The sequence below is a fragment of the Lynx canadensis genome, chromosome C1 (genome assembly GCF_007474595.2).
Source record: "Lynx canadensis isolate LIC74 chromosome C1, mLynCan4.pri.v2, whole genome shotgun sequence".
NCBI classification, from domain to species: Eukaryota; Metazoa; Chordata; class Mammalia; order Carnivora; family Felidae; genus Lynx; species Lynx canadensis.
This window is the reverse complement of record NC_044310.1, coordinates 86,052,721-86,077,032: the sequence shown is the minus strand read 5'-3', so window position 1 is coordinate 86,077,032 and position 24,312 is coordinate 86,052,721. Positions and strand designations below refer to the sequence as shown.

General features: G+C 39.0%; 1 long non-coding RNA gene across 1 annotated transcript; it reads right to left on the bottom strand.

Annotated features, from left to right (window-relative positions):
- Window positions 1-582: 582 nt before the first annotated feature.
- On the bottom strand, window positions 583-10,068 carry LOC116738263. The gene is made up of 4 exons (XR_004343986.1): window positions 9,635-10,068; window positions 9,026-9,087; window positions 4,599-4,695; window positions 583-1,090 (listed from the first exon to the last, which is right to left on the bottom strand). It is a non-coding gene; the product is annotated as an uncharacterized LOC116738263 (long non-coding RNA).
- Between the last annotated feature and the right edge of the window lie 14,244 nt (window positions 10,069-24,312).

Genomic DNA, 24,312 nt, shown 5'->3' with positions numbered 1-24,312 from the left:
CAGGGATGCAGCTTATCTGCTGGAATCTCCTAAAGAAATAACCAAACTGATATGCCTCAAGAATATAAATGTTTCTTAGGTAATATGTGCTAAATATTCTATTATTTACTGCAGATGTAAATTTTTTAACCTTCTTGATCTGTATTGTAACGGGCTTTCTAGATACACTCTAACAATCCATACTTCTACTTGCATCGTTGGAGAATGCCCGTTTCACTATATCCTTGCCTACATTATGATAATTTTTTTAGCTTTTTAGCTAGTAAGATTTCAATAGCATTTTAAAGAAAGTTGTTTCTCTTGGCCTTTGAGTTATCTGGCCTTTATAATATTAGTCTTATCTACATAAGAAAACACAAATCTAAACACCAGGAAACATGATATTATTCTTGGTTCTGTTGTGGATTTTTCAATCTGGCCAAATATTTGTGTTTTCACTTAAAAAATTTTTTCAAAAAGGACTGTTTGCCCTTTTTATTTTTCCTTTAAGGAACTTCTGTGCTCCACGTGGGGCTCAAATTCACAACCCTGAGATCAAGAGTCACACGCTGTACCAACTGAGCCAGCCAGGAGCCCCAGCCCTAACTCTTCTTTCTCAAAGTAGTTAACATTTAAAAAATATGAATAGAAGAAAGTCGATAAATTTAAATACGTTAAATTGAGAGCAAATATTCACGGACTTTTTTATTTATATTTGTTGGGACCCACTAGACACCAGGCAGGTATAAGGAACCGAGGCCTCACACTCTGGTGGGGACACAGACTAGCAATCAGGCGACAGTGCAGCTCCACTGGTCTCGATCCAAAGCACTTGGGCCACCAGTGTTTCAGAACCAACGCTCTTCATGTTGGTTTTAGAAAAGTAAAAAAATATATAACATTTAATATGCAACACCCCTGACAGAGCCTAGGGCAGCCTTCCGCAAGCATATACTGTAACATTTCTGGAGTAAAACATAACATAAATAGCTTCATGCCAGTTCAGGTCAGGTTTTGCTGCCAAATAAGGTTTGGCACTAATCATAAAATAAACTTTGTTTTTCAGAACTGCAGATAAAGACTGTGGACTCGGAAAATGGCATCATAGGTCCTAGGATAGAGAGAAAAACAGAGTACTATGGGAATGTACAGGGATGGTAGCCAACCCAGGCCGGCAGGGGGCAGATGCATTGGTGGAGAGAATTTATTTATTTAATTTTTAAATTTCCCATTGTTCATTGCAAATATATAGAAATACAATCATTTGTTCTTCTGTTCAATCATCTGTAACTTTTTTGTAGATTCCATAATGCTTTTTATAAAAATCTACATTTAAGTTAGTTATCATAATCGTTAGTGCAATAACAATTTCAGGAACAGATTCCAGTGATTCATCCCCCATGTATAACACCCAGTGCTCATCCCATCAAGTGCCTTCCTTAATGCCCCTTACTCATTTAGCCCATCCCTCCACCTTCAACCCCTTCCAGCAACCCTCAGTTTTTCTCTGTATTCAAGAGTTTTATGTTTTGTCCCCCTCCCTTTTTTATATTATTTTTGCTTCCCTTCCCTTATGTTCATCTGTTTTGTATCTTTAATTCCACATGAGTGAAGTCATATGATATTTGTCTTTCTCTGACTAATTTTGTTTAGCATAAAACCTTCTAGTTCCATCCACATTGTTGCAAATGGCAAGATTTCACTCTTTATGATTGCCAAGTAATACTCCATTGTGTGTGTGTGTGTGTGTGTGTGTGTGTGTGTACCACATCTTCTTTATCCATTCATCAGCTGATGATGGACATTTAGGCTCTTTCCATAATTTGGCTATTGTTGATAGCACTGCTATAAACATTAGGGTGCATATGCCCTTTTGGAACAGCATACTTGTATCCTTTGGATAAATACCTAGCAATGCAATTGCTGGGTCATAGGGTAGTTCCATTTTTAACTTTTTGAGGAAACTCCATACTGTTTTCCAGAGTGGCTGCACCAGTTTGCATTCCCACCAGCAGTGCAAAAGAGATACTCTTTCTCTACATCCTCGTCAACATCTGTTGTTGCCTGAGTTGTTAATTTTAGCCATTCTGACTGTTGTGAGGTGGTATCTTATTGTGGTTTTGATTTGTATTTCCCTAATGATGAGGGATGTTGAGCATTTTTTCATGTGTCTGTTAGCCATCTGGATGTCTTCTTTGGAAAAGTGTCTATTCATGTCTTTTGGCCATTTCTTCACTGGATTATTTGGGTTTTTTTGGGTGTTGAGTTTGATAAGTACTTTATAGATTTTGGATACTAACTCTATCTGATATGTCATTTGCAAATATCTTTGATGGAGAGAATTTATAAATTGGCTCATAAGTACCAATGAAACAAAAAAAATATTGTATTATTGTTCCAGAGAGCTTTGAGAGAGGTTGGGGAAAAGATATTGCCTGGTGATGAACTTTGAGAGACTGCTTTCAAGTTTTCTTACTTGATTGCTGTGTTACACACTGTCAGAGACTTCCTATTGCTGTGTTACAAAGTTAAAAATGAAAACATTATTGTCTGGTCTATTCAATTCCCCTACTGATAGAGTGAAAAATATTGCAAACAATACAGTTGTAAACAACAATGTCTTCATTTAAACACTCAACTATTTCTTGCAGGTCTATGCCATAGTTCAAAGTTTTTATACTTTCTTACTGTTCAGTTGGTCTCTCTGGCCCCAGCCAGGCTCTCTCCTACCCTACCATACAGGTGAATGTCTCATTCACTCCATGCCTGAAACCTTCAAGAGTTCCTTGTTGGAAAGAAAATTCTCTCCCTCTCCCTCTCATATATATATATATATATATATATATATATATATATATATGAGATATATATATATATATATATACACACACACATATATATATATATATCTCATATATATATCGCATATATATGATATATATATATATATATATATGATATACTATATAGACCAGGAGTGAGATAGCATCATATATACAAACTTGAGTAAGAGCACAAATACAAGAAAGCTTTATCAGGATTGCAAACTGGATGGTAAAAGGGCAGGAAGAGCAAACAGGATGAAGACCCAAGCTCAGGAGAGATGTATGAAGCAACATGAGCCAGACCAGGCAAGAGCTTATGCTGAACATGTCACCTGGAACTGAAGCGTATGGAAAACAGATCCAGAACTAGAATCCTCTTAACACGAGTCTAGAATATCTCAACATGTGAAATATTTGTGTGTGAAAGAGTCATTTCTAAAGTTTGTTTTCTTTAGTATTTTTTTTTTTTAATTTTTTTTTCAATGTTTATTTATTTTTGGGACAGAGAGAGACAGAGCATGAACGGGGGAGGGGCAGAGTGAGAGGGAGACACAGAATCGGAAACAGGCTCCAGGCTCTGAGCCATCAGCCCGGAGCCTGACGCGGGGCTCGAACTCACGGACCGCGAGATCGTGACCTGGCTGAAGTCGGACGCTTAACCGACTGCGCCACCCAGGCGCCCCTTCTTTAGTATTTTTAACATTCCTTTTTTTCCCAATATAATCTGCATAAATTATTGGCACTATTTTCCAAGGTGGGTTTTACTAAATGATGCAAATCCAGGACCTGGTCAAGAGTTTGTTATACATTAATCAATCAAAAGTGTCCATTGAGCATCTACTCAAATTGACCAGAACATAAGAAAAATCTTGAGGAGAGTTGTTAGAAAAGAAAATCAGGAAGAGTCTGAACAGTATGGTTTTACTTTCTTGCCTACTCAGCTTATTGGATACAAAAAGTATGTTTTAAAAATCTCACAAACCTATAAAAGTTTAACAGATGTACCTTTGAAATACTTAAAAGATTTTGGGCATTCCGTGGTTCCTTCATTGCAATGTATTTACAAATACAAAATTCAAAACAACAGCTACTGACTTTTCCTGGTTGGGACAAAGTTAGGGCACTGAATAGGAAAACTTCAAAGATGATCATTTGAATTCTGACTATGTAAACTAGAGGAGCTTGGCCAAACATAAAAAAAAAATGCAAAGTCTGTTTCATTTCTTGTTTCTCACCTCAAACTCTAATCTGAATGCAAGGACAGAAGGAAGGCGTGTAAGGCCCCTCTCCCATTTTGTTTACTTACACACTAAAAGATGATGAACCCTGATTCTGTTAGAGCCTCTTTATTGCCTCCCATCTTTTAGGTAAAATGTTCACCTAATTGGGAATTTATTTCAGTGACAATTTACAAAAAAATGTTTCAAGTGGAACCTAATGTTCTTAAGGTAAGGTTGGTATAAAACCTTAATTGGGAGTATATGGGCTGTGGGGCAGTGGCGGGGCGGGGGGGGGGGGCGGCTTGTAAAAGGGGTGATTAAATTCCTTCTTTGTGCAAACACGGGACTGCACTCCCTGAAATAACCTTATATTTCAACACTGTAATAGCTCTGAGAGATAGGTTTTAAAGATTAGGAAAATAAGGCTCAGAGGTGGAACCTCTTTTAAGGTCCAGTTCATGGGAGGCCCAGTCAAAATCAGAATCCAGATTCCTGACTCTGCACAGTAGGCTTTCATACCATATATGGCAGGAAATGTATTTTCTCAAGCGGATTCTCTCAAACAAATACTTACGAAGTAGTGATTTAGTCTTCTTATGGAAGTACCTGGTGAGTACGTGCATTGCGCAAGGATACAGGAGTGCACCAATCGACCAACCATCCTGGACTACCTTTATGTGGAGAAGAGAGAAATAAATAAAAGAAAGAAGTAAAATATGTGAAAGTACTATGAAGAAAACTAAAGCAAGAACAAAGGTACAAAACAAACGGAGACTGTAAATTTAAATATGTTGGTCAGAATTACCACACCGACAAAGCGCATTTGAACAGACTAGAAGAAGAGAAGAGACTGATGAGTGGATATCCGTGGGAGGCCATCCTGGGGAGGTAAACAGGTGCAAAAACCCTGCCGTGAGAGTGAGTCTAGCAGCTCAAGGAGATACAAGAAAGGCAGTGTGGCTGGAGTGGAGTGGGCAATGCAGAGGGTACAGGAGATTAGGCCAGGTTGTACCAGGCCTGTCTGGTGTTTATGTGAGCTCAGAAGCCATGGGAGAGTTTTTTAAATTAATTTATTTATTTATTGAGAGAGAGAGAGAAAGAGAGAGAAAGGGAGAACCAGCAGGGATGGGGCAGAGAGAGGGAGGGGGGCAGAGGATCCGAAGCGGGCTCTGTGCCGACAGCAAAGAGCCCATTGTGGGGCTGGAATTCAGGAACGGTGAGCTCATGACCTGAACCTAAGTTGGATGTTCAACCGATGGAGCCACCCAGGCACCCCAGCGGTGATAGAGTTGTGAGGAGTGACGGGATATGGATTACATTATAGTTGAATCATGTTGGCTGCTCTTTGAGAGCAGTCTGGAGGTGCAACTGCGGAAGCAAGACAACTGGTTAGGAATTTCCAACAATAATCAAAGTGAATGTCAGGGAGGCCAGAGAGACAGAGGAGACAGTCTTGAGAAGTTATTAATTCTGGATTGATTTTGCAGGTGGGGGTCAATAGGATTTCTTGATGGTTTGCATGTGGGTGTGAGAAAAGAGAAGAGAAGTCAAGGATGACTGCAAAGCTTTTAGGTGAGCACCTGTGTCATGAAGTTGTCATTCACTGAAACAGGGGAGGCTGTGAGAGCAACAGATTTGTGGGAAGTCCAGGAGTTTGGTTTTAGACCTGCTGGGTTTGAGATACCATTTACGGCATCCAGGTACAGGTTGAGCAGGCAGTTGGTTGGATATATAAGTCTGGAGTTCAGGAGCAAGGTTGGGACTGCACATATTTGGAAGGTCATCAGTGTATACATGTTATTCAAGCTCCAAGACTGAATGAGGTCACCAGGGGAATGATTATGGATAGAGAAGGGGCCAGGGGACTGAACCCTGAGCAGAGGAGTCAGTGGAATGCAAGATGAACTCTTTCAAAGGCTGCTGTTTGCTCATCTCAGACGAAGCTTGAAAACTGGTCCCTGTGCACAGTGGCGTGAATGTCATTGGTGAGCTAAGTGCAGTGTCAGTGGAACAGTGGTTTGCCAGAGTGGAGTGGGTTCAAGGACAAGGGAGGGGGAGTAGTTGGAGATAGCAAGTAGCCAGTTTCTATGTAATTGTCCTATTTTTTTGTGGTTGTGAACTATAAAAAAAGTTTTAGGGGGGACCTGGGTGGCTCAGTTGGTTGAGCGTCCAACTTTGGCTCAGGTCATGATCTCACAATTTGTGGATTCGAGCCCTGAGTTGGGCTTTCTTCTGTAAGCACAGAGCCTGCTTCGGATCCTTTGTCTACCCCACCCCTCTACCCCTCCCTGCCTTGGACTCTCTCTCTCTCTCTCTCTCTCTCTCTCTCTCTCAACAACAACAACAAAAAAGGTTTTACTAATTACAACAAGAACTGAATTGTTACTGAATGCACCTTGTATTATAGGCCCTGTGCTATGCACGTTATACATAAAAAAAAAAAATTATTCCTTCCAACAAAATGTAGTTCACAAATAAGAAAAGTGATATTAAAGATGTTAACTTTCCCAAGGTCACATGTGTGGTCAGGGGCACAGTTGAAATTTGAATTTAGGTTTGTTTGGCTCCAAGCCTTCATCCTTAACCACTGTGCAACATGGCCTTTAGCTATTACACAGCTGCATTATGTAGCCAATTAAATATTAAATAGCCACATAAGAGTGATTCTTTCCTGAGGTTAAAAACTAGCTTGGAAATGTTAAAAAACAAAATTTAACCAAATAAACTTTAAAGATCTTATTGTTTTTGTTCAACAATTCATGAATGAGGTGGCATACCATCTAGCAAATAAACAGAAACTCTGAGGAACTAGACAAAACAGAAAATTTTTATAGGCAGAAGGAGGCAGGACAAGAAACTTTCTAGCAAAGAGTGGATTGCTTTAGGCAAGGTCACCTTCCTTGGGGAAGGCAGGGGTCTATCAGACAGATTACCTCACTAGTGCTAACTAGGTCATTCCAGATTGACTGGCCTAAGATTCCACTCTTGGGAGAGATTGAAGCTGTCATTAAGAAAAGTATTAAGTCTTGGTTTGGTGACATGAGCTTAGCACAAGTGACTCCATTTTGGATCTATGTGTATTTTTTTTTTTAATTTTTTTTTCAACGTTTATTTATTTTTGGGACAGAGAGAGACAGAGCATGAACGGGGGAGGGGCAGAGAGAGAGGGAGACACAGAATCGGAAACAGGCTCCAGGCTCTGAGCCATCAGCCCAGAGCCCGACGCGGGGCTCGAACTCGCGGACCGCGAGATCGTGACCTGGCTGAAATCGGACGCTTAACTGACTGCGCCACCCAGGCGCCCCTCTATGTGTATTTTTTAACAGAAGAAGGAATGCAGAAAGGTAAACATGTGTCTTCCTCTTCGTTGGTCAAGATATTTATTTTTTATATTTTTATTTTAGAAAGAGAGAACATGAGCAGGGGAGAGGGGCAAAGGGAGAGAGAGAGAGAGAGAGAGAGAGAGAGAGAGAGAGAATCCCAAGCAGGCTCTATACCCAGCACAGAGCCCAACACAGGGCTTGATCCCATGACCCTGGGCAGGATCATGACCTGAGCCAAAATCAAGAGTCACAAGCTCAACCGACTGAACCACCCAGGCACCCCCAGTCAGAGCATCCTTAATCTCTGGCAGATATAAAAGGCAGAACTGAACAGGGCTTATCATTTCAGCTGTCAGCCAACTCACAACAAGTCACCATCCATGAAACCCTTTTCAATACAAAATGGCTTGATAACCAGTTTTAGCAATATTGCTAAATCAAATAACTTGGAAAGAAATTCAGTCCTATGAGCATTAATGAAAAAGGAGGGCTGACATATGTCTATAAATCCGGTAAAGCACATACAAGGAAAGAGAATAGCTTTTTTCCTTATCTGGTCATCTATTTGCATGATGAAAAGCAGTGGTACGTACTTACCCCTCAGCAGAGAAGGGTTTTGGAAGGGGAAATTTTGCAATACCCTATAGGCCCACTCCCTTTCCACACCCTCCATTTAATTTTGACTAATATTTTTATTTACCCAGAGCTGTTGAACACTCTGTCTTGGGCTCAGTGGGATAAGATAAAAGTAACATCAAACTGAATTGTGATGAACAACCATATGGCTCTCAAGATAAACACCTGAGTGTTATGTCTCTGTTCTGGAAGCCTGAGCTTTATTATTCTGTTACACCTGGGTCCAATACTTAAGAAAGTATCAAAGTATCAAAGTATCAAATAGACCTTCCTTAGAAACTTCTGAAAATAGTATCGTATTTTTTTTGTGTGGTGCAGGGGAACAAAAGCACTGCAATTCAATATTATAATCACATATTAAGAGAAGAAAACTAGAAGAGCTGAGTAATAATAAATAGTAACAAATAAGGGAGCCTAGGCAGCTCGGTTGATTAAGCACTGGGCTCTTGACTTTGGCTTAGGTCAGGATCTCAAGGTTTGTGGGACTGAGCTCCGCAGTGTGGAGCCTGCTTGGGATTCTCTCTCTCCCTCTCTTTCTGCGCCTCTCCCATTCCCATGCCTTCTCCCCTCTCTCTAAATAAATAAATAAATAAATAAACAAACATTAAAAAAATAGTAACAAATACTAAGGTGATATTACAAATTAGGTAATGTATGTAAAATCATTTGGGGAGTTTTTAAGAATTCACAAACATGGGCTAGTGTTATCAGGTAAACGAAATCAAGGGATATCATGGCTACAGCCTAGAGTCTATTGACCAGGCACTTACTTTTAATTTTATGGAAATAAAGACTTAACAGTGAAAATCTTTGCATTTGTAAAGCACTTCTCATTCTTCTAAAAAAGCTATATATGTACAAGGAAAGAAATTACAATATTATAACATTGTAAACTATGCAAAGTATCTCTGACTGTTAGGCCCTCAGTTCTTTTTCTCAAAGGCAACCACAGTTTCTAGTTTCTTATGTACCCTTCTGTATATATACATATCTATTCATATTTCTTACCTATATCTCTGGAATAAAAATAATTGGTTCTCACCTGATAGTTTTCCTTTACTCTTTCACATTTTGTAGATTTTGGTATCGTAATCGTACTCTATTCTGAAAAATAAATGGCATTATTTTTTTCTCTGAAAATATGCAAACAACTCATAACTATGTGAATATTTAAGTTGCAGTTTTCGAAAATTCACTTTACGATTTATCAAGGCAATATGCCTGACACTGTTAGAGGTCAAAACCTTACGATCAGTGTTTGCCCAGACAAAATCCTTAAATGTTTGCTGCTCAGGGTTCCTTCACTCACTGCACTCAGTAGGAAGTCAAAACCTGGTGAGAAAGCAGTGCTGATAACTTAACACTGGGCTTTTGATGAAGCCTGCTTTCCTGAATAGACCTCACGGAAGTTGTGTTAGGTCACTTGCCTTTGATTCCTGAGTCTTTCTTCTTTATATAGTCCTTAAATATTTTATGAATCAAGCAAACATTTCAATACAAAACTGAAATACACAAGCTGGGGAAGGAGAAGAAAAATGAAGTTCCCGTATCTTTTGAATATGAAGCTTCAATCTGAGGCACAGAAATGCACTGCATGATGTTTACCATTTCATTTCTTGCCGGGTACCATGAACGTTTTTCCCTGACTTACCTCGATGCTCCAGCAAGGACACATCTGGCCAGGGGGTTTTCATACTCCTTTGCCAGCTGGAGAACACTTCAATGACTCAGGACCTTCCTTCTGGCTACTGGTCAGTAGTCTTCCAAAACGCATTTTTTTTTTAACAATAATCCCGTAGTTTTTGAGACCTTTGGAAAGAATAAAATGCAATCTATTACAGACGTAGGGAGGAATCTTTGAAAAATAAAGATTCACCATATTTATATCATAAATTTTATAATTTAATGGGAGAAAGGACAAAACACAGCTATTATGAATAGTTAAAATAACAGATTACATTTACACATAGCCGACGTATTTCAGGAAAGTGTGTGTAGAGCCCTCTGACATAGGACTTCCTCTTACTCCAATGTCCCCGCTACCCCCCTTCCTAAAACAAGAAGCTATTGACCTCATTTGTTTCTGAAATGAAACTTTCTCACTGAAAAATTTTGCTATGGCTACATAATGAAAATGCAACCATCACTGTACAAAAAAAAAAAAAAATTCCCAAATATTCATATGGATTGTTTGGGACCAGGCAGATAAAACAATACCAATTGCATTTTTCCCCTTTTCACCTAATTGTTTTTGGTCATGGAAAGACATAGGCAAAGCTTGGCTGAATACCAATCATTCATTCTCTATGGCTTCTCTTAAGGTTTCACCCTGCAGAGTGTGCTGGAATAAAGAAGTTCAAAATGACATTAGAAATAATGCTACTAATAATAGTATTTTTTTAAATTTTTTTAATGTTTATTTTTATTTTTGAGAGAGAGAGAGAGAAAGTGAACACAAGTGGGGGAGGGGTAAAGAGAGAGGGAGACACAGAACCCGAAGCAGGCTCCAGGCTCTGAGCTGTCAGACCAGAGCCCAACACAGGGCTCGAACTCATGAACCATGAGATCATGACCTGAGCCAAAGTCGGATGCTCAACTGACTGAGCCACCCAGGTGCCCCACTAATGATAGTATTTTAACTGGAGAAAAGGATTTCTGGGATTCTGTAAAACTGGAGAAAAAGAACTGAAAAATGGGATAAAATGGAGTTTGTCAGACACATAGGATACAGGATGAAAAAGATCATGGACTCAGATATAAAACAAGAATATGCTAGGGAGGGCACTTGTTAGGATGAGCACTGAGTGTTATATGTGAGTGATAGATCACTAAATTCTACTCCTGAAATTATTACAGTTTATGTTAACTAACATCGATTTAAATTTAAAAATAAATTTGTCTGTCTCTCTCCCTCTCTCAAAAATGAATAAATATTTTTAAGGAAATTTTTAATTAAAAAATAAAAATAAATTAAACATAAAAATAAAATAAGCTTTTAAATTAGATATAGAAATACTTAGTTAATCCCAAATAATCTCATTTCAAGATCTTGTTTATATTCAACTGCTTCCTATTCAAAAGTTACATTAAAAGTCAATGGATTTCTTTTTTTTTCTTTTCTTTTTTTTTTTTTTTTTTTAGTCAATGGATTTCTAAGGGTGCCTGGGGGGCTCAGTCAGTTGAGTGTCTGACTTTGGCTCAGGTCATGATCTCACAGGTTTTGAGTTCGAGCCCTGCATTGGGCTCTCTGCTGTCAATGCAGAGCCTGCTTCAGATCTCCACACTCTCTCTCACTCTCTCAAAAATAAACATTAAAACATAAAACAAGAATATGAAGCTACTTAAATTAAGTGAAAAGAGGGAAAAAAAAGATGCAGTCATACCTGAGTTATGATCTCTACTTCTTAATGATTATATAAATCCAATACTGTATTTAAATATGCTACAGAAATCGGGGCACCTGGGCGTCGGTTAAGCATCGGTTAAGCATCGACTTCGGCTTAGGTCATGATCTCACGGTTCATGGGTTTGAGCCCCGCGTCCGGCTCTGTGCTGTCAGCTCGGAGCCTGGAGCCTGCTTCAGATTCTGTGTCTCCCTCTCTCTCTGCCCTTCCCCCGCTCACACTCTGTCTCTCTCTCTCAAAAATAAATAAAAAACGTTAAAAATATTAAAAAAAAATAAGTGTGCTACAGAAATAAATAACGGGTTGACTTTCACTTTGCTCTACACCAAAGACAGTGTACCATGTACAGTGTAGGGGAAAAGCTCCTACTTACTGTTTCCTTTCTTTTCTGAGAGTACAGATTGTTTTTTTTCAGTTCTCAGGAGAAAAAAAACTACCAGATTTGTGTGGGCTGCTCTCCTCTCACCTCATCCTTAGACCTGGTTTAAGCTTTAATCCTCGTCCCTTCAAAGAGTACAGCATTTCAATTCATTTCAGAGCACAGGATTGGTGCTGATGAAAATGGGACCAAAATAAAAGAAGAGAGATTAGTGATGCTGAGAAATGTCCATTGTGAGCACTGCAAGAACCCTTGAACCAGCCAGCCAGGGCCTACTGAAGCTGCCTGCTGCTATTTCCAGGAAATTGTACTGTAAATTGTACAAAGTACAGCACTGGAACAGAAGGGAGTAGGGTATGTGTCATCGACTATGAAGATGGAGAAAAAAAATTCTGTGTAAAATAAAGTAAGGACTCTCCAAAGAAAATAGAGATTCGGACATTCAAATATATATGCACTTCCCACACCCACACAAACTGGGCGAATAAAAAAGAACACCTTAAAACCTAATTCAAAAACAGTGTGCCAATTACAGGCTGTACTCTTCTACAAGACAGATAATAAGTTATATGCCCTGCCCATGACACCGAAGACAATTGTTCCAAAGATCTGGTCACCAAACGCTTTGGAAAAAAAAAAAAAAAAAATCTGAGCATAATTACATCAGCATATGGACTCTGGAAAATTTCTTCTACCGTAATAAGTTCAGATGGACGTTTCCTGTTTCACGTTTCTAGTACACGTTGTCTTTTAGACAATAACAGTGTGAAACAATAGTTTGGCATGAGTTCAACGCATACTAAGAAATGCCCTGACCCTTGAAGGCTGGGATGAGTCAGCCTTAAATGGCAAAGAGAATAAAATTTGAGAAGCCGACACGTCTCTGACTTCAATCTTGCAAATTTCTTTACCAGTAAAGAGTTCTTATGTTTAACATTTACATTTAGACAGACAGCATTTATTTTTTTTTTTTAATTTTTTTTTTTCAACGTTTTTTTTTTTTTTATTTTTATTTTTGGGACAGAGAGAGACAGAGCATGAACAGGGGAGGGGCAGAGAGAGAGGGAGACACAGAATCGGAAACAGGCTCCGAGCCATCAGCCCAGAGCCCGATGCGGGGCTCGAACTCACGGACCGCGAGATCGTGACCTGGCTGAAGTCGGACGCTTTAACCGACTGCGCCACCCAGGCGCCCCAAGACAGACAGCATTTAGGCTTGTTTCTGCATAATCTGGCTTTGAAAAAAATTGTTTGTAAGGCAAAACTGCAATACAGAAAAAGGATATGGTGGCAATTCCTCTCAAACTGTTAACAAGGACCAGCCTTTGCTTCCACTATTCAACCTCCTGCCCCTCTTCTGTGTAGTCAGTCCAAGTGAAAATGGGCGTCCCTACCCCTCATCAAGCCTTGCAAACCCCTGGGAATCCTTACCCTTTCGATGGGCCTTACTACTACTTTGAACACCATGAGACAGAGCCAGTCAGTACTGGGCCCTTCTTAAACTTGGTAGTTCTCACATCCATCTTCTCTGACGTTTGACTGGGACCCTCAGTACATGTTGGCATCAAAGCAACCTATGCCAATTTAATATTTGGACCAGTCATTTCCAATGACATCTCTCATCTCTAATGTTCTGCCACTTAGTTAAGAAAGTAGATGAAGAGGGCATTCTGAAATCAGGCCGAGCCTGCAGAGGCTCCAACAGTGGGACCAGCATTAGGAGGGGCAGAATCTGAGATGAGAAGTTGCAAAGTGGTAAGGATTGACAACGGGGGGAAAGGGCAGGCAATGACAGGAGGGTTGTCTTTTAGCCAGTGCCACAGAATTACCAGGATGAGAGAGCCAGAAGTCATCCTTGGCCAACCCTTCTCCTTCACTTTCCACATATGACCAATCCTCAACTTCGCCTCATTTTTTATTCTGAAGGACAAAAAGACCTGCTATTTTTTCCCCCTAAATAATTCAGTTTCATTTCTTAAAAATTGTAAATGATCTATGTCTATTTTCAAATTTCAAAATAATATAGAAAGATACAGAGGAAAAAGTAAAAATCATCTCCAACTCTACTCTCTAGAAATAGGCGCTGTTTTAACATTTTGTTGAAAAGCCTTACAGATATCTCTCTCTCTATATATATATATACCCATGCACATTCCTGCACACTCATATAGACATTTTACAGAAAGTGAGGCATATAATATAGAGTTCAATAATCTTTTGTTTTCATTTAGTAGTGGGTCATGAGTGTCTTCCTATTTCAATTAATATAGAGTTATACAATCATTTTTAGTGGTTGCACAATATCCCATTGAGGGGATATATCATAATTTATTTAACAAATTTTCCATTGAAGGAAATTATTATTTTTTTCATTTTTGACTGTTATTGACAGCACTAATACTAATATCTTGTACATGCTATTATGACACCTTCTTTTACTAATCTGATAATGAAAAATAGCTCTCATCTTCTCATTTCTATTTTTTTGATCTTTGGCAAGGTTTTTAACATTTTGCAGACCATTTATATTCTTTGACAAATTGCTGTGTCTATTTTTTCTAGTAGAATGCTTTCTCTTGGTGAGTCATAATCCTCTTTGTATATTAAAGATATCATCATTCATAAATGTGTCACCCATTTTTTCCCAGTTTGTTCTTTGCTTGTTAAACTTAATTTTATGATTATTTTTGCTGAAGCATTCAATTTTTACATAGTCTAATTTATCAGTAACTTAATTTTTGATTTAGGCCTACCGATTTAATCTCCTAACATTCCTACCAGCACTACTCAGATCCTTCATCATCTTTCTCTCAGATAACTAGAAGAGTCCAAATTGGCCTCCCTCTCTTTGCCTCCTAAAATCTACACTCCACACAGCTGTCAGAGTGGTCTTTTTTAAAAAATATTTTAAGGTGTTTTATTTATTTTTGAGGGAGAGAGCAGGGAAGGGGCAGAGAGAGAGGGAGACAGAGGATTGGATGTAGGCTCTGAGCTGAGAGTGGAGCCCTACGTGGGGCTTAAAGTCATGAACCATGAGATCATGACCTGAGGCAAGGTCAGATGCTTAAGTGACTCAGCCACCCAGGTGGCCCAGAGTGGTCTTTTTAAATGAAAATGTGGCCAGGTCATCTTCTGCTTAAGACTGCTCAGTGGTGTCTGTCTCAAATTGGGTATTCATATAGCTCTTCCAGGAGTCGAGGAAATAACAACTAACCGTGGCAAATATTCCTGGAGCATTATTTATTTGTGAAGATTTTTAAAGAAGAAAGCACAATATTTTTATTTTAAGAAAGACACAAATATATTATACAGCAGGATTCAAACTTCAATCGAATTTTTAAAATAAACCAGAATTTTCAAAGGAATATCAAGAATTTAAGTGGCGATGGTTTAAAGGCAATAGATACGGAGAACAGAGCTTAACCTCCTTCACATGTGTGGCAGGGAGGACCTTGCATTCACCAAAATCCATTGCCTTTTCCTTCCTCCTCCCTTGGAGTCGGGTGTGATTATGTGATTGAATTCTGGCCAGTGGAATGTGGGAAGTCAGGGCGGTCATGTGACTTACTGTCCAAGTCAGGACACGGCTAAGAGTGAAAGAGAACAGTATTAATTGTTGCCCTGGGAATTCAGGCATACATTGGGACATATGATCATCACTGGGAGACGTGATGTGTGCCTTCCCAAGATGGGTCCAGTCCTAACTCCCCCGTCTCTTCTATAGTCAGCTAGCAGATGCAGAAGCTGCAAGCAGAAGACTCAATGCTCTGGCTAGAACCAGAGGGTGGAAGGCTTGCACCAACTGCCTCCAGGAATGAGAACTTCACTCCTAGCATTTCAGACCCTTGTTGGTGACAGCAGTTCTTATCCTGCTAGTACAACACGGAGCACAGGGTTTCCCGTGGTGTGGCCTCTCCCCAGCCCTCCAGTCTTACCTTTCATCACTCTCTAGCTGGAACATAAGCTCTAGCAAACTGAATGGCTCTCGCTCATACATTTCCAAATGCCTGTTAAGGTGTCAGTCTCTGCCACTAGTTAGAGAACTTCTTGACAACAGCAGCAGCATCATAGATTTCACGAATATCTTTTGGATGAGGAAATATTTAGCCACATAAGAAATGAAATCTTCCAATAGTAGCATTTCATGTCCAGAAACAAAACCATCAGAACTATACAGCTCATGGAAGATCTTATATCTGCAAAGCCATGTTCAAATTCAAGATTTTGGAAAAGGAGCTACACATTTTTGTAGCCCTCAAATATGAATGCAAAAATATCCTTCCTCTTAGACTTCACCATTCCTTTATCTTCATCTCTTTCCCCATCCCATATGCAAACACACACACACACACACACACACACACACACACACTTGCTTACCTCCTCCTGGGGGAATATTTGACTTAATTAACAATAGTATAATATGTTTGAAGGAAAATAAAGAATTAAGATTTTAAGTTCAGATCCTAATGCTAGCCAATAATCCCTACATGAGGTGCTGTGGCCCAGCAGGGGGATTTACCGCTTCTGCTTCCCAAGATGATTAAGAGTTGATGTATAATTGACAATGATGTACACTAGAGCATGTTATCAAGAAAGGGGTTTTGCCTGCATGATTTAATTAACATTAATGGTAGTTAAGCTGCACACACAGACCATAATGTTCTTTTTGCTCTAAGAGAAAGGAGGGGCTTTCACTACCTCGATTGTGAAATATTGATTAATTCATATATACTCAAACATTCATCTAAAAATGGAATAATTCAAGCTGTCAGTCCTTCCCCCTCATCCACATACAAAAACACAATGGCAGTCCTGAGAAGAATAAGAGTGATGAGGGGGTGGAAACGAGGAAGGAGGGCAAGAGCAAAGAGAGGAGAACACAGCAAATGAAGTATGTCAAGCTACACCCACAGACACACAACACCCACACAAAATCATGCACACACACACACACACACACAATACCCACTCTACTAATTAATGCAGCTTTGCTTTCACGTCAAATATTAGGGAAACATTAATTAGAGAGAAATCTCATTAATCCATTTCCCAGTTCATTAATTATGCATCAATGCCAAGTTTTTGTTGGCCTGACATAAAATAATCCTATTCCAATGAAGATCTCATGCTGCATATTACACTACAACTATGGGGCTTTCCTGACTCTTTGGGATCGTATTCGGGATCCACTCAATTCATATGTTGTATATATTTGTGTCCCCTAATAAGTATTCTGGGATTAGGATATGTCTGTCCTTTAAGCTAACAACTATTTTTCAGCTAATACTTCATCCATCTTTGTCACAGTTACATTAGGAATTCTGTTCAGCATGAAAAAAAAAAGCAACACAACATTGTGAATATAATTAATGCCACTAAATTATACACTTACAATGGTTAAAATGATAAATTTAATGTGATATATGTTTTACCATAATAAAAATATTTTTAAAAAACAAAGGAGATCAGAGAGGTCTTTTCCTGCTTTCTCCTCTAAGGTTTTGATGGTTTCCTGTCTCACATTTAGGTCCTTTATCCATTTTGAGTTTATTTTTGTAAATGGTGTGAGAAAGTGGTCTAGTTTCAACCTTCTGCATGTTGCTGTCCAGTTCTCCCAACACCATTTGTTAAAGAGGCTGTCTTTTTTCCATTGGATGTTCTTTCCTGCTTTGTCAAAGATGAGTTGGCCGTACGTTTGTGGGTCTAGTTCTGGGGTTTCTATTCTATTCCATTGGTCTGTGTGTCTGTTTTTGTGCCAATACCATGCTGTCTTGATGATTACAGCTTTGTAGTAGAGGCTAAAGTCTGGGATTGTGATGCCTCCTGCTTTGGTCTTCTTCTTCAAAATTCCTTTGGCTATTCGGGGCCTTTTGTGGTTCCATATGAATTTTAGGATTGCTTGTTCTAATTTCGAGAAGAATGCTGGTGCAATTTTGATTGGGATTGCATTGAATGTGTAGATAGCTTTGGGTAGTATTGACATTTTGACAATATTTATTTTTCCAATCCATGAGCAGGGAATGTCTTTCCATTTCTTTAAATCTTCTTCAATTACCTTCATAAGCTTTCTATAGCTTTCAGCATACAGATCCTTAGAAAGAGCCTAAATGTCCATCAACTGATGAATGGATAAAGAAATTGTGGTATATATACACAATGGAGTACTATGTGGCAATGAGAAAAAATGAAATATGGCCTTTTGTAGCAACGTGGATGGAACTGGAGAGTGTAATGCTAAGTGAAATAAGCCATACAGAGAAAGACAGATACCACATGGTTTCACTCTTATGTGGATCCTGAGAAACTTAACAGGAACCCATGGGGGAGGGGAAGGAAAAAAAAAAAAAAAGAGGTTAGAGTGGGAGAGAGCCAAAGCATAAGAGACTCTTAAAAACTGAGAACAAACTGAGGGTTGATGGGGGGTGGGAGGGAGGGGAGGGTGGGTGATGGGTATTGAGGAGGGCACCTTTTGGGATGAGCACTGGGTGTTGTATGGAAACCAATTTGTCAATAAATTTCATATATATAAAAAAAAAACGAAAAAAAAAAAAGAAAAAAGGAAAGAAAGAAAAAAAATAAATAAAAAACAAAGGAGAACAGATATAGATTTTTTTTTTTTAATTTTTAATGTTTATTTATTTTTGAGGAAGAGAGAGAGACAGAGCGTGATCAGGGGAGGGGCAGAAAGAGAGGGAGACACAGCATCTGAAACAGGCTCCAGGCTCTGAGCTGTCAGCACAGAGCCTGACACGGGGCTTGAACTCATGGACCACGAGATCATGACCTGAGTCGAAGTCGGACACTTAACCAACTGAGCTACCCAGGCTCCCCCCGTGATTTTTTAAATTTATTTTTAAAATTTTATTTAAATCCAATTTAGTTACCATACAGAGTAAATAATGGCTTCAGAAGTAGAATTTAATGATTCATCACTTACATATAACACCCAGTGCTCATCCCAAAAAGTGTCCTCCTTAATGCCCATCACCCATTTAGCCCATCCCCCTACCCGTAACCCCTCCTGAAACTCTCAGTTTGTTCTCTGTATATAAGAGTCTTTTATGGTTTGCTTCCCTCTCTGTTTTTATTTTATTTTTTCTTCCCCTCTCTTATGTTCATCTGTTTTTGTTTCTTTTTAAATTTTTTTAAATGTTTATTTATTTTTGAGAGACAGAGAGAGAGAGAGAGAGACTGTGAGCGGGGGAGGAGCAGAGAGAGAGGGAAACACAGAATCGGAAGAAGGCTCCAGGCTCTGAGCTGTCAGCACAGAGGCCGATGCAGGGTTCGAACTCACGAGCTGTGAAATCATGACCTGAGCTGAAGCTGGACGCTCAACCAACTCAGCCACCGAGGCACCCACCCCCATCTGTTTTCTTTCTTAAATTCCACATATAAGTGAAATTGTGATATTTCTTTCTCTAACTTATTTCGCTTAGCATAATACACTTTAGTTCCATCCAAGTTGTTGCAAATGGCAAGATTTCATTCTCTCGATCACCAACTAATACTCCATTGTATATGTATACCACATCTTCTTTACCCATCCATCCATCTATGGACATTGGGCTCTTTCCATACTTTGGTTATTGTCGATAGTGCTGCTATAAACATTGGGGTGTGTGTGTCCCTTTGAAACAGCATTTTTGTATCCTTTGGATAAATACCTAGTAGTATAATTGCTGGGTCATAGGGTAGCTCGATGTTTAATTTTTTGATGAACCTCCGTACTGTTTTCCAGAGTGGCTGTACCACTTTGCATTCCCACCAGCAGTGCAAAAGTGTTCCCCTTTCTCCACATCCTCACCAACACCTGTGGCTTCCTGAGTTGTTAATTTTAGCCAGATAAAAGCTATAGATTTTTGAAAAAGTTAAGCTGTAGGGGGACTATAAATATAAAAAAATTAGCTTATGACAACAAGTACTCCCAAAAGACCTCAGAATGTATTTCCTTTTGTACAGAGGAAATATGAGTTGAACTTCAGAGCCCAGACAAACTCACATGTGCTATTTGCAAAGAGATTTTGGAAAAGCAAAGATGTTTGGCCTCAACAACAAATATTAACTGAGCATCCATAAGATTTTTAGCACTGTACTAGTTAATTTGGGACTACCTATATTTAACTATGTTTAGTCTCCTAACATATTCTTCTCTATATTCCTAGCTGATTCCTAGAGGGACTGGATGGCACTACTCCCTCTGACCCAACTACAAGTAAAGGTTAAAAGGTTTACTAGACTTGGAGTAAGTAGATAAAAGTTAGGAGCTTCTTCCACGAATGGTTGGGCCTACTCTTTCTACAGTGAATAAGTCTCACTTTTGAGGAGAGTTTCAGATCCATAAAGTGCTCCATACTTAATAAATACTAAAGTGTCACACTTTCAGTGGGTACACAGTAACTGTAACTGACTCAGTAACCTGTCCCAACCCTTTAATCAAGATATCCAGTATTAAATGTCACCAAATCCTGTCTTCAAGGTGCAAACTGATTGACTCTGGGGTCTGGAAAAGAAATTTCTACTTAATATCACACAACTGAATTTGCTGCAAAAATGTTATATGGAGTTAATCTGAGGTGAAATTTGGGCCAGTACATCAAAATGAGATTGAAATAAGAAAGAAAAGGGGCGCCTGGGTGGTTCAGTTGGTTAAGCGTCTGACTTGGGCTCAGGTCACGATCTCACCGTGGTGGGTTTGAGTCCCGTGTCAGACTCTGTGCTGACAGCTCAGAGCCTGGAGCCTGCTTTGGATTCTCTCTCTCTCTCTCTCTCTCTCTCTCTCTCTCTCCCTGTCCCCCCTCTCCCTGCCGCCCCCGCTGGTGCTCTGTCTCTCTCTCTCTCAAAAATAAATAAACATTAAAAAAACATTTTTTTTTAAAAAAAGAAAGAAGAAATAGAAAAAGATACAATAAAGTCTCTCTTAACAATTATTTGATTCTTCTAATTTTTCACCATGGAAATATTGCTAATTTGTATACTTATTTCAAGAAAAATAAACTACCAGTACCTGAAGAAAATTACACACAACTGTTAGTTAAATCCCACTAGTTAGTTTAACTAGTTGTTAAATCCCACTAGTCACTTTTCCTTAGACTTCCTACAAGTCTTAATCTTATCTACCATTTTTACCAACAGGCTGATTTACCTAAATTCTCTTCTTCCATTTGTATACATATTTATCCAATCTGCCTTCTCTGGTGAGGGGTTGTTGTCTGTGATCAGTCCAGCCTGTAAGAGACCAAGAAAGAAGATAGAAGATAGAAGATAGGAGACAGAAGATAGAAGATAGAAGACAGAAGACAGAAGGGGCACCTGGGTGGTTCAGTCGGTTAAGCGTCTGACTTCAGCTCAGGTCATGATATTACAGTTCATGAGTTTGAGCCCTCCGTTGGGCTCTGTGCTGACAGCTCAGAGCCTGGAGCATGCTTCACATTCTGTGTCTCCCTCTCTCTCTGCCCCTCCCCCACTTGCTCTCTCTTTCTCAAAAATAATAAACATTAAAAAATTTTTTGATCAGGCTCTGGGCTGATGGCTCGGAGCCTGGAGCCTGTTTCCGATTCTGTGTCTCCCTCTCTCTCTGCCCCTCCCCCGTTCATGCTCTGTCTCTCTCTGTCCCAAAAATAAATAAACATTGAAAAAAAAAATTTTTTTTTTGAAAAAAGAAGTTAGAAGACAGAAGACAAAAGTGCCTTTTGTGCAGCACTGAATCCTGTGTGGAATGAGACAGAAAGCACCAAATGTTATCTTCAGGAAAGACTACTGAGAGAAGTACCTCTCAGCATACAAATGCTCATCAAAGCAAGTCAGAAGGTGCGTCGGAGATTAACGAGATCCTTGTTGGGGAAACAAGTGGTCAGAGAACAGGAAGCAGCAGCAGGTCCAAATGGGTGAGCTGCATTTTTGTATGTTTCTTAGCATAATGCTGTGTAAGCAGACCCAATTTATCTGACCAAGAGGGTTAGGACAGATGATGTTCCAATACCCTCAACATGGATCAACTAATATTTGTGTAGCATTTTTAAGTTCCCCAAGAAGTTTCAATTGTATCATCTCAAATGTCCCTTGAATCAATCCTGTGATGTAGATATTAATAATAACCACATTTACAGGTTAAAGATAGGAATGAAGACTGTCATTCCACTATAGAAACAGCATCTGGAGCTTGTCCTCCACTCATCAAGTCATCTAGAAGCCACCATATCTCTGTCTAGATGCACGTTGGAGTAGCCAGTCTAATAATCTATTTCCTGCTGACCACCTACTGACTGGATAGTCAGAGAAGCATCTGTAATAAGAACTGCACTCAGGCTGAGAGGACAATGAGATCTGGGAGATCTTGGTGAACCTTCTGAGATCTCAGTGTCTCACTTAAAAGGTCCTAAAAGAAAGGTAGTGGGAAGGAGTGGCCAAGTATGAGACCTTATTAAGTTGTCCACTGATAAATCTCCAATTTTTAATGGAAAGATTACAGAGTGGGATGCCTGGGTGGCTCAGTCAGTTAAGTGTCCAACTCTTGATTTTGGATCGGGTCATGTTCTCGTGGTTCACAGGTTCGAGCCCCATGTCGGGCTCCATGCTGATAGTGCGGAGCTTGTTTGGGATTCTCTCTCTCTCTCTCTCTCTCTCTCTCTCTCCCTCCCTCTCTTTGCCTTTTCCCCACTCGTATTCTCTTTCTCACTCTCTCTCTCTCTCTCTCAAAATAAATAATCTTAAAAAAATAAAATAAATAAAATAAAAAAGTGTTAGGGAATAAATCATTTTTAAAACTAAAGAAAGGGGGCGCCTGGGTGGCTCAGTCGGTTGAACTTCCGACTTTGGCTCAGGTCATGATCTCACAGCTTGTGAGTTCGAGCCCCGCGTCGGGCTCTGTGCTGACAGCTCAGAGCCTGGAGCCTACTTCTGCTTCTGTGTCTCCCTCTCTCTCTGCCCCTAACCCACTCACATTCTGTCTCTGTCTCTCTCAAAAATAAATAAACATTAAAATTTTTTTTTTTTTAAAAACTAAAGAAAGATTACAGAGTGATTTGGGGCATATAACTCAGAAGCAATGGAAAGGGTTTAAGAAAATTCCCATTTAAACAAACAAAAAGCCCTCCTTCCAGAGCTATCTACTTATGTACATGAATAAGGCTTCTTAGGATATACAACTACAAAAATAAAACTAGAGGTTTTATTGATACCAAACTTGTCTCATTCTAGCAAAAAGCAATAACTATTCATGAATAGATACATTAACTAAGTGTAAAAGAAAATAAAAGCCCTAAAATAAAAGGAAAAAAAGGTAAAATTTGAAAAATTTAAAGCCTAATTCACCTCACAGCCATCTCATTGAGATGTATTTCTAATAAAATTATGTATACCTTTAGGTCAAATAGTAAAACTTCTTTTGATCAACTGTATATTAATAATAATTGTAATGGTGACTCATTTCAGAAAATGTTTGGGCCTCATGGTTACAGGAAATATTTTTAATTTTAAATCTTAATCTATAGAAATATTTTTGTTGAAATAAAACATAATAGGTTCATCAATAAAAGATATTCAAGCATAAATATATATTATATTAGAATAAAATTCCATAGGTGAAGTGGAATGAAAGCATAAGTTTAAGGGGGAAAATGACAAAAAAATAAATAAATAAAAAATAAAATAAAATAAAATAAAATGCTCAGATTCAGTATTAAGGAGGGCACCTTTTGGAATGAGCACTGGGTGTTGTATGGAAACCAATTTGACAATAAATTTCATATATTGAAAAAAATAAAATAAAATGCTCAGATTCATAAAAAAGGGGGGGGATGACATAAATATCTGTAAAGAAAGCTTAATGATTTACTTTTTAAGTGGATGGTTGGAATGTTAAATTGCCATGGTATTTAGATCATGTTAATTACTATTAAAAAAGTAATATAGCAGGTTTATTTTTTCTGTAGAATTTTTACAACATGAAGAAAATTTCATCCTCTGCAATTATTAGTACCATAATAAAAATTTTCAGCTGTCATCAATGTGCAAGAGGGGCACAGGGTGCCTGGGTGGCTCAGTCTGTTAAGCATCCTACTTCAGCTCAGGTCATGATCTTGCGATCCATGAGTTCAAGCCCTGAGTAGGGCTCTGTGCTGACAGCTCAGAGGCTGGAGCCTGCTTCAGATTCTGTGTCTCCCTCTCTCTCTGCCCCTCCCCCACTCACACTGTCTCTCTCTGTCTCTCAAAAAAGAATAACTGTAAAAAAGTTTTTTTAAGAGGAGCACAAACCTTTTCAAAATTCTCTGAGGCTGTATGTGAACTGGAAAGTTTAAAGATCACTAATGTCATAGGAACACATCACTTTGTCTAACACATACAAGAAATGCAGATTTTTCTAAAATCTGATGTAGGAGGCAGAATATCTAGCCAAAGAGTACAAACTCATAGCAATTCATTATTAAAGCAAACATAACTACTGAAATATGTATCTCAGCGAATTCATGTCTCCTACAATTGTCCGATTCTTTCATGACTACATTTGAAAACCAGTTCATTGGTCATATCAGGCAAGAAATAAGA